Genomic DNA, 9,269 nt, shown 5'->3' with positions numbered 1-9,269 from the left:
CTGCAAGATGCCCATTCAGGTTAGGTGCAAGGTGAGAGTCCATGGACAGAGTGGTTTGATTGTTCTGTCACTCTGATACATGCGTAAGTAGCCTAGACCTCAGATGCATAGTGAAATCCCTATTTTTCTAGTCTTCCTGTCATCATGTAAAGGAAAGTGCTTGGGGATAACTTTATTGTCACCTAATAGGTGAATCCATGAATAGCTCGTATTGGCATTTCAAGAACCAAAAAGAAAAGCACATTAGACACACTTAGACATTTATGAAGTCGTATTTTTTTTTTTTTTTTTTTTTTTTCCAAATCAACAGGTCTTTTATTGCATCATTTAAATATCACAAGTAGGTCTTCGGAGTCATCTCGCATCTTCTGTAGCTGGATAACTCTTAGATCTTATTCATCAGCCTGCTGAACAGTTCCTTTTTCAGAGACATAGATACCATCCAAAAATTTCCTGATATCCTTGTTTTTGACTGTTGTGGCTTGCTGAATCAAAGCCGCTGAATTTGAAACAAGTTCAATGTCATTTCCTTCAAGGATTAATTCATCTTTCTGGGCTTGAGATACTGAACAAGCAACACCTGGTCTCATCCGAACCCTGCGGATGTATTTTTCACCCAAGAAATTTCGGATTTCAACAAGAAACCCATTCTCCTGGATAACGACGTTGATGGGGAAGTGAGCATACACAGACCTCATCTTATAACGGAAGCCCAGTGTAACACCCTTGATCATGTTCTGTACGTGACTACAAATAGTCCGAACGGTAGCCAGTTCCTTTCTGTTACCCCACCATTTGTCAACCCGAAGCCTCTTTTTTTTCTTTCCAAGAAGACTGAGTTCTACATTGATGTGATTGAAGTCCCTCCGCAGGGTTCCTCTGGGGCCCTTCACGATAACTGTGCGTCCCTTCAGAGTAATGTCGACATTTTCTGGAATGTCGACAGTCTGATTGCTGAGAATGGTCTTCATTCTTACAGTAGACGCAGCAAAGAGAAGATGAAGTCGTATTTTAATGAAAAAAGAGAGTTTGAAACTTTGCAGGACTGGGTTTTGTGCTGCTTCAAAATATCAAACCTTCTATTTTCCTGAGTACAAAGCAGGATGAGCCAGAAAGACAAAGTAGGATAAACTAGAAGGACAATCCAGAGATCCAGACAGGAGGTATATTCTTAGCTCTTGGAAGCTGGTGCAAGGTTAGTTAACTAAAGCAGACAGAGGGTGTCAAGAGCTATGTAATCCAGGAAAGCTGAGCCCACATTCCAGCACTGTTCCTTCCTAGCTATGTGTCATTCATGAAGCCACTTAACCTCCCTGGGCCTCTGTGTTGCCGTGTCTATGTTGTGGATAAGAATACCTCGGAAGCATAGTTCCAGAATGAAATGAGCTAAATATAGACAATAAAGCACAGCGTCTATCATGTAGATGTTAGCCCTCTCTCTTCCCTTTGCTTCTTCCTCCTACCTTCTCAAAAATTAATAATCCAGAAGGAAAATGGAGAGTCTGGTTAGGGCCAAAAAGCTTTAATGAATATGACAGGCAGCAGAGCATAGTGATTAAGAACATGGACTCTGGAGCCAGATTGCAGGGCTCCCATCCAGCCTCTGACCATTGAAACCTCTGTGTCCTATTGGACAAGCTACTGAAACTTCCCACAGCTCAGTCTCCTCATCTATAAGACAGGGAGAATAAGACCTGAATTATGGAGATGAATTGAGTCCATATTTGTAAAGTGCTCAGTGCCTGACCTGTGGTAAGTGCTGGATGAGTACTTGTGAACTGGAGTCCAATCTTCTCTGAAAGCCTTAGAATGATGACATTCGGCAGACCTTTATCTTCCTGAAAGTACTCTAGCAGAGAGGTACCAGCACTTCAAAGGCATCAATTGGCCTCCTTTCTTGACTGACAGCTTCAAAACCATATGCACTGCATCTTCCACCATCCCCCCCATGCTACATAAATCTTTATAGAATTGGATTGTAAAGAGCCAAGTATTGGAAAAACGAAAACCCTAATATCCCGATCGATCGCCTGAGAGTAGTTCAATGGCATTTCTTTAAGCCCTCTAGCATCATCCAGGCTCTGTTATAGTGCTTCACCTTGGACCAGAAGGCAGAGGGCAATGCCATCTTGCACTTTGTCCCTGCGCCTCTCTGATTGCTGTCAGATGGAACAAAATAAATGTTCAAAGGCATCGGGTTATTCTCAGTTAGCACAAATGCACAAGATCCAGCTGTTGGCACTAATTCCCTCTCACATATCCCTAGATTGAATGCATCTAACTCTGTTAGAGGGAGGGGAAGAGGAGCTAAGGAAGAAGTAAGGTGCTACAGGATGAGAAATGCCACATTTGTTTTAACCTCACTGCAGTCTTGGTCTGGGTCAAGAGGGAAAAATAGAAAACCTTTCAGAAAGAAAAGGCTCCTAGAAAAAGGCTGCTGTTCTTTTCCTTTTCTCAGGTTCTGTGAATAAAATTCAAAGCCTCTTCTCTCCTTGACTGACCACAGGAAAAAAAAAAAAAAATGATGGATAAAATATTTCTAAGGATAGCGGTTGTCCCTGGTCACAGTCTGTGCCTTCCAGCTAAGGCAGCCACAGAGCAGGCTAGGCCACAAGGTCCCCACCAAGCGGGGAGCCACAGTACCCAAAGAAAGGAGCATGTTGGAGTCAGAGGCATCTGGGCAGGGGGAGAGAAAAAGATGTTTTTTCAAACAAAACATGGTTTCAAGCAGGTCATTATCCTCACCCTGTCTTTTGTTTTCTCTCTTCCTTGTCCTGAGCCAGTTTTGAACAAGCCGGTCTTAAGGCTTGTTTGGATTCCTGTACATTCAGCTCTTTCAGACCCTTAAAAGCTTGAGAGGAAACATTAAAGAAGCATGATTGAGGCTGGCTGTGCTGCACCCCAGCCAAGCCACACGAGCCACCCTTCTCCCTGATCACTTCTGATTGCTGTGGCTGCAGAAATCCTCTAGCGATCTGCAAAGACAGCTAAGGTGGCTGGAAGGGATGAGGTGGTCTGGCCACTGTCCACACAATCATGCCAGGCCAGGAAGTGTTCCTTCCTCGAAGCACCTCTTCTACAGATATCGTTCTGATGTTTCCCAGAATGACACAATCACCTTACAGCAAAGAGAGGAAGGAATGTTTAAAAATGACTTCTGAATGCTGTCTGCCATCAGTCTCAATTGCCTGGTACATTTTCTTCTTATGCTGAATCTTGCCTCTCACATTAGTCATTCCAGCGGCCCCCAAGCAGTTTGCAATTTGGAACTCCCAGGGTGTGGTAGATTGCAAAAATGGCTATAATCCTTCACCCTTCCCTATGTCAAATCACTGTGCACTGTGACTTGATAGCTCATCCTATGCAGAGGAAGCATCTCTTCCTCCGTTGAATCTAAACTTGCCTTGTACTTGCTTTTGCCAGTAGGTAGACTGCCATGGACATGTCAGAGTGCTGTTTCCAAACTCTCAGCCTCAAAAAATGCTTCTGAGAGCCTCAAAAAAATGCTTCTGCTCTCTCTCACTCTCTCTCGCGCTCTCTCTCCCTCCCCATTTCGCAGTTCTGCCTAACTGCCATGTGAACAAGCCAGCCTGTTGGAGGATGAAAGACCATGTGAAACAAAGACATGCTATTCCAGCTGAGGCTGCCTTAGTACAGCCAGCTCCCAGCCAACCCAACAGCTAATTGCACATACGTAAAAAAGCCCAGCTGAGATGAGAAGTGACCCCAGCCCAAACTGCCAACCTTCACAATCATAAACTTAATGAATGTCTATATTATTTTAAGCCACTAAATTTGGAGGTGGTTTGTTACATAGCAAAAGCCCCTCATGTACCTGATGGTTTTCAAAATGACAAAATCACCTTAAAAGACAGGAGAAGGGGTGGAGGGTAGCTTCTGAATTCTCTGTCTTGCCTCCAGCCTCCATTACCTGATAGATACTTCTTCTTCCACATCTCACATGCCACATGAGCGGATCCAGTGGCCTCCAAGCACACGGCAGCAAGGAATTCCCAGGGCTTCAGCTGTGTATACAGGTTTCTCTTCATTAGGATCTCCAGCCCTGCAGACCCATTTCTGTTCTGGGGGAAGCGGAAGCCTGTTGGGTAGACAGGTGATAATACCCAGCTCCTATACATTCCTTGGGTAGTAATTATCCGGTAGAGGAAAAAGTAGTCAGTTAGGAATATAAAGTAGCTTTGTTAACACGGAACAGCACCGTTTCTTATCATAGGGCTGAAAAACTAGGTTTCAGAGACAACCCAATGTCTCGCGAAGTATTCAGTTCTCATGCTTGAGCACGTGTGCATGCGTATGTGTTTTTGTGTACATGGAGCAAGTGGTGGGTGGCAGTTATTGGGTGCCTGCTATTTGCCTGTCACGATGCAACCTCTGCTAGTTTTGATAAAATCTAACATCATCGTGAGGAGATTTAGTTATCACAGATTGACAGATGAGGACACTAAAGTTCCATGAGGTTAAGTAAGTTGCCCCAGGTCTTACAGCCAGCAAGCAGTAGAACTGCAGTTTGACCTGTGCTGTCACACTATGATTTTTTTTTTTTTTTTTTTTTTTTTTACTGTATTGCCCCAATGAGAGGCTTCTGTATAGGGTTATCAGGAGTTCCACAGATATTTGGTTAAAATAGTTGTCTTACATTTATCTATCTAAAATATTATTTAAAAATCATCCACCCCAAATATGCTACATTCCAACATTTAACATGGTACAGAACACCAGGCTGTTGTCGTCTGGGGGTATCTGAATGCATTGTATTGTATAGAATTTGGAATAAAGCTGCCCTAATGTGTTTGGCACATAGATAAATATTATATTGATTGAAAGGGTAGGGAATCTGCACTGTTCTTTTTCTTTTTTAAATTGAGGCCCACACGTGTTACCTCAGGTAAATGAGCATGCTACCATGCACATATGCAAAATGCTATCAATTAAATACCAGGCAGGGCTTTGGCACAGCTGCTTGGCTTGTGTCTAAACCATAGCAGTGTAAGTAGTTTTACAATAACTTGGGAACACATCACGATAAATTCATGATAATAAATAAATTCATCATAAAAATATATTATGAATAGTTTCAAGCCTTTTTAATAGTTTGCAGGGTCCTCATCCTAATGTCTATATTCAGGAAGGCAAGCATCTGATAGGAGAGAGGGTCGAATAACTACAGTGTCTAACCAAGCTTGGTGTTCTAGCTCAAGGAGACTGAGGAGATCCAGATGATGCCATGACAGAGGTGAAAGCTAATGCCCAGACTTCTGATTAATACCAGGTCTTAGAACCACCAAACTTGCAGGTTGGAAAGGAAGAACTGCCTTCTGGTCTGCAAGGTGAACCTGGACAAATACCTCTTTGCAGGAGTCCTCAATGGACAATCTCTGTCCGCACCCTCCTTCCAGAGAAAGAAAGGTGGGAATGGATGAAGCAGGGCCGGGCCTGTCTTGGATGAAAAGTTCACTTTCTGTGCCAGAGCAGAAGAATCCTAACTAAGTGAGGCAGAAGGCCTGGCTCTCCCAAATCTTGAATCAGTGGGTGATTCAGCTTTCAGATAAAAATATCCCTCTATTCTTCTTCTGAGCTTCTGTAACAATTTAATTAAAGCTTATTCTGAGATTGAAAAGCAAGATATTTACAAAAATAAAATAAAACGACAACAACAAAAAACTGTTTCTATTTACAAACTTATCTATGGGAATCTGGACTCTCTCTCTTTTTCTCTCTAATAAAGAAAAAAATTATAATAATCAGAAACAAAGCCAATGAAGTGAATAAAGTTTATCTTTGTTTTCAAATAGCACAGTGTAAAGAACATCTGTTTTAGGATAGGACGGATCTGGATTTGGGGCAGTTCTTCCATGTACAAGCTGTATGAGTTTGGGCAAGTGACTTAATTTCTTCAAACTCAGATATCTCATCTGTAAAGTGTAGATAATGTAGATAATACGAATTCATAGAGTTATTCAGCAGATCTAATGAGATAAATATGTAAAATTTTGTAGCACAACAAAGAGAATGCTGAATAGGAACCATTTGTCAAATTTCTGTCCCTGAAGCCCTTTCCACCAGGTCACTGGATACACATTCTTCTTTTGTTGCCCCTATCTTCACCAACATCTACAAGGGGAAATAGTCTGAGAAACTAACTTAATGCTGAATGTGGCCAGTTACCAGTGATGCTGAATGATTTTAATATTTACAAAGGTCTGGATCTGAAAATGTATAATTTTAGGTCAGACATTCAGAAGGTCATACATTATTTTGGACAGAAAGACTTTTCTTGCATCTCTGAAATCATTCCTCTACCCAGCTGATGCATACCATCATCCATAGTCTACATCAGTGATCTTCAGAGTGGGGTGTGTTCACCCCCAGGGTGGAAGAAGACACCCTGCTAGGGAACAGAAAGAAAATACTGGGTCTTTTATTTGTATTGGCTTGTACTTAAATCATAGCATTGTAAATGTCTGTACCATAACTTGGGAACACATCAAAATAAATTCATATAATGAATGGTTTGTAAAAGACCTCTCACTTGAGAGAAGGAATAAAATATTGGGTCCTTTATTTATATTTATTTCTAAAAGCTAATAAAGAAATTAACCTTCCCCAATATTTAACATGTAGACTGACATTAGCATTGTCCATGGGCTTTCATGTCTAAATGTCACACACAAGGAAGAATCAAATTTAATCAATGTTAATCAAAGAGATTAACATTGACACACCTTTTCTTTCATTTGTTTTCAGTCTTTACCTGCCTGGTGAACCAAACCTTCATTACAAAAGGGTGAACCATTAATAGTCCTGCTAATGCTGAGTTCTACAGTTTCCATTAACATATTCTATGGGACATGAGATTAACAAGAGACTTTCTAGAGAATCTTAGATTCAGATATACTCATCCTTCCATCATATATAAATAATCTAAAATTCCTATAGATAATCAGGAAAAATCACCCCAACCAGTATAGTAACCACTCTGTTGGTTCAATGGCCTGAGAAGCTCAAAATGGCCAGGTGGCAGTCCCCGTTTTCAGCTCAGTGGGACCCTTGTGTCTCCTTGTGGAAGAATTCATCCTTTGGGAAGAAGGCTTCTAAACCAGCAAAGCTTAAAAGGTGCTGTAAACAGAAGCAAAAATGTTGTCAATGTAGCATAGAGAGAATCCTCTCCCATCTCCACCCCATGGTTCTTTCGTCTGTATTCTGGTTATGAGAAAAATGACACTATATATTGGCCACTGGTTTATGACATATATTTGTATTCTATAGGATACTACCTTAGCCCCAAGCTTTGACTCAGCCAGCACTATACCTGGGTCTTCAGTGGTGCCTTCCAATATTTCACAAGGCCAGCTGCTCTGGATGACAGCATATATGGTAAAACCAGTGAATCCCATGGGCTGAAGGGATGGCTACAGCACTTCACTGTAAAATGAGTCCCTGGTCAGAAACAATGTAGAGCAGAACACTACGGCAATAAATGAATCCATGGAGTGATGGTAACAGAGCACTGCAGGTAGGCGGAGCAAATCCAAAGTGTATTTCTGAAAAACAAAAGCACTTTCCATGAAGGGAAAAGTCCAAAGGAATCTACCTGACACCAGGTGGCTGGCTAGTTTCCGAAGGGAAAGATGCCGTGTTTGGGACTTGTAGTTGGTGCCCTAGCTGGTTAGGTACCCAGCAGAAAATATAGCTAGATCAATTTAAGTGAGAAGAAATAGATAATTTTGAGCTCATGCATACACTCTATTCCTACGGCTGTAGCCAATTCATTTATCATCTCATCAAGCAAGAATTGGGATGGCAGGGTAAAGAGGCTGACATACCCACAGAAAGGTCATCATGACCACCTGATGAGAGTGCCTCCTCTAAAATGGTTTCCTCTGTTCAACATTCACATAGGACACATAAGTCTTCCAACTTTGTGCCCATTCTGAGAGTTCTGTCCACACACCTCTTCCCCGGACTTTCTTCTTCCAAATTCCTGACCACTTGGCCAAACCATTCAACTGTCCATGAATCAGTTGAGATCCATAATTTGACCATATCTTCTTCAAAGTGAACAACCATAAGATGGACTGTTCATTAAGAGGATTTCCCTTCCCAGTGTGCTTCCAGGACACTTCTGTGGTAGATATTTTATCCCATAAAATACAATATATGTCATAAACCAGTGACCAATTCTGGGAATGAGCTTTAATGGCCCTTGCCACTTATAATACGCTCTCTTTGGAGTGTGGGTGGCACTTCTGATATGATATCACTTACATGGTTACGGTTCCTTAGTCATGAGAGTGACATCTTACCGTATCACACGTGCATGACAAAAGGGAGATTATCCAGGTCTACTTGATTTAATCACACAAGCCCTTTAAAACAGTGTCCTTTGTCCAACTCCTGGACGGAAGCAGAAATCAGAGAGATTCCAAGGGTGAGAGAGATTTGTACCATCCCTGGCTTTGAAGACGGAAGGGACCACGTGAGAAGGACTGTGGTAGCCTCTAGGAGCAGAGAGGCTTCTTCGCTAACAGCTACAGAAAAATGCAAATTTCAGACCTAGTGGAAAGAACAAGATCCTGCCAACACCCTGAAAGAGCTCACAAGATACTCTTCTCTAAAGCCTTCAGATAAAAGCCCAGGCCAGCTGGCAAATTGATTTTCAGAGGGCCCAATCAAGCCTACCTGGGCTTCTGATGTACAGAGTTGTAAGAAAACAAATAGGTGGTGTTTTAGGCAATGAAGCTGGAAGAGGTAAATGTTCGTTTTCTAGGGCTGCCATAACAAAATACTGCAGGCTGTGTGGCTTAAACAACAGAAATTTATGTTCTCACAGCTCTGGAGGTGAGAAGTCTGAGATAAAAGTGCTGACAAATGTGGTTTCTCCTGATTCGTCTCTCCTTGGCTTACAGATGACCTTCTTCTTGCTGGATCCTCCCATGGTCTTTCCTGTGTGGACACACATCCTGGTGTCTCTTTGTATGTTCAAATGGCATCTCCTTGTAAAGACACCAGTAAGATTGAATTAAAGTCCACCATATAACCTTATTTTAACTTAATTTTCTCTAAAGTCCTTATCTCCAAATACAATCACATTCTGAGGTACTGAAGGCTAAGGCTTGCATATATGGATTTTAAGGGATGCAATTCAGCTAATAACAAGGAACCATGTGAATCTGAGCCACTTGTTCATGCAACTTACCTGGGACTTCTAGACCTGCTTGAGGCTGATCTTCTACTCTATGGAAGACCAC

At 41.9% G+C, this 9,269-nt stretch overlaps 1 pseudogene across 1 annotated transcript; it reads right to left on the bottom strand.

Annotated features, from left to right (window-relative positions):
• Nucleotides 1-274: 274 nt before the first annotated feature.
• LOC105520739 lies at nucleotides 275-998 on the bottom strand (annotated as a pseudogene). The gene has a single exon (XR_001003179.1). The product of XR_001003179.1 is annotated as a 60S ribosomal protein L9 pseudogene (transcript).
• Nucleotides 999-9,269: the final 8,271 nt, after the last annotated feature.

This window comes from Colobus angolensis, unplaced genomic scaffold (assembly GCF_000951035.1).
Source record: "Colobus angolensis palliatus isolate OR3802 unplaced genomic scaffold, Cang.pa_1.0 Scaffold388, whole genome shotgun sequence".
Classification (NCBI taxonomy): domain Eukaryota; kingdom Metazoa; phylum Chordata; class Mammalia; order Primates; family Cercopithecidae; genus Colobus; species Colobus angolensis.
This window is presented reverse-complemented; position numbering and strand designations above follow the sequence as displayed.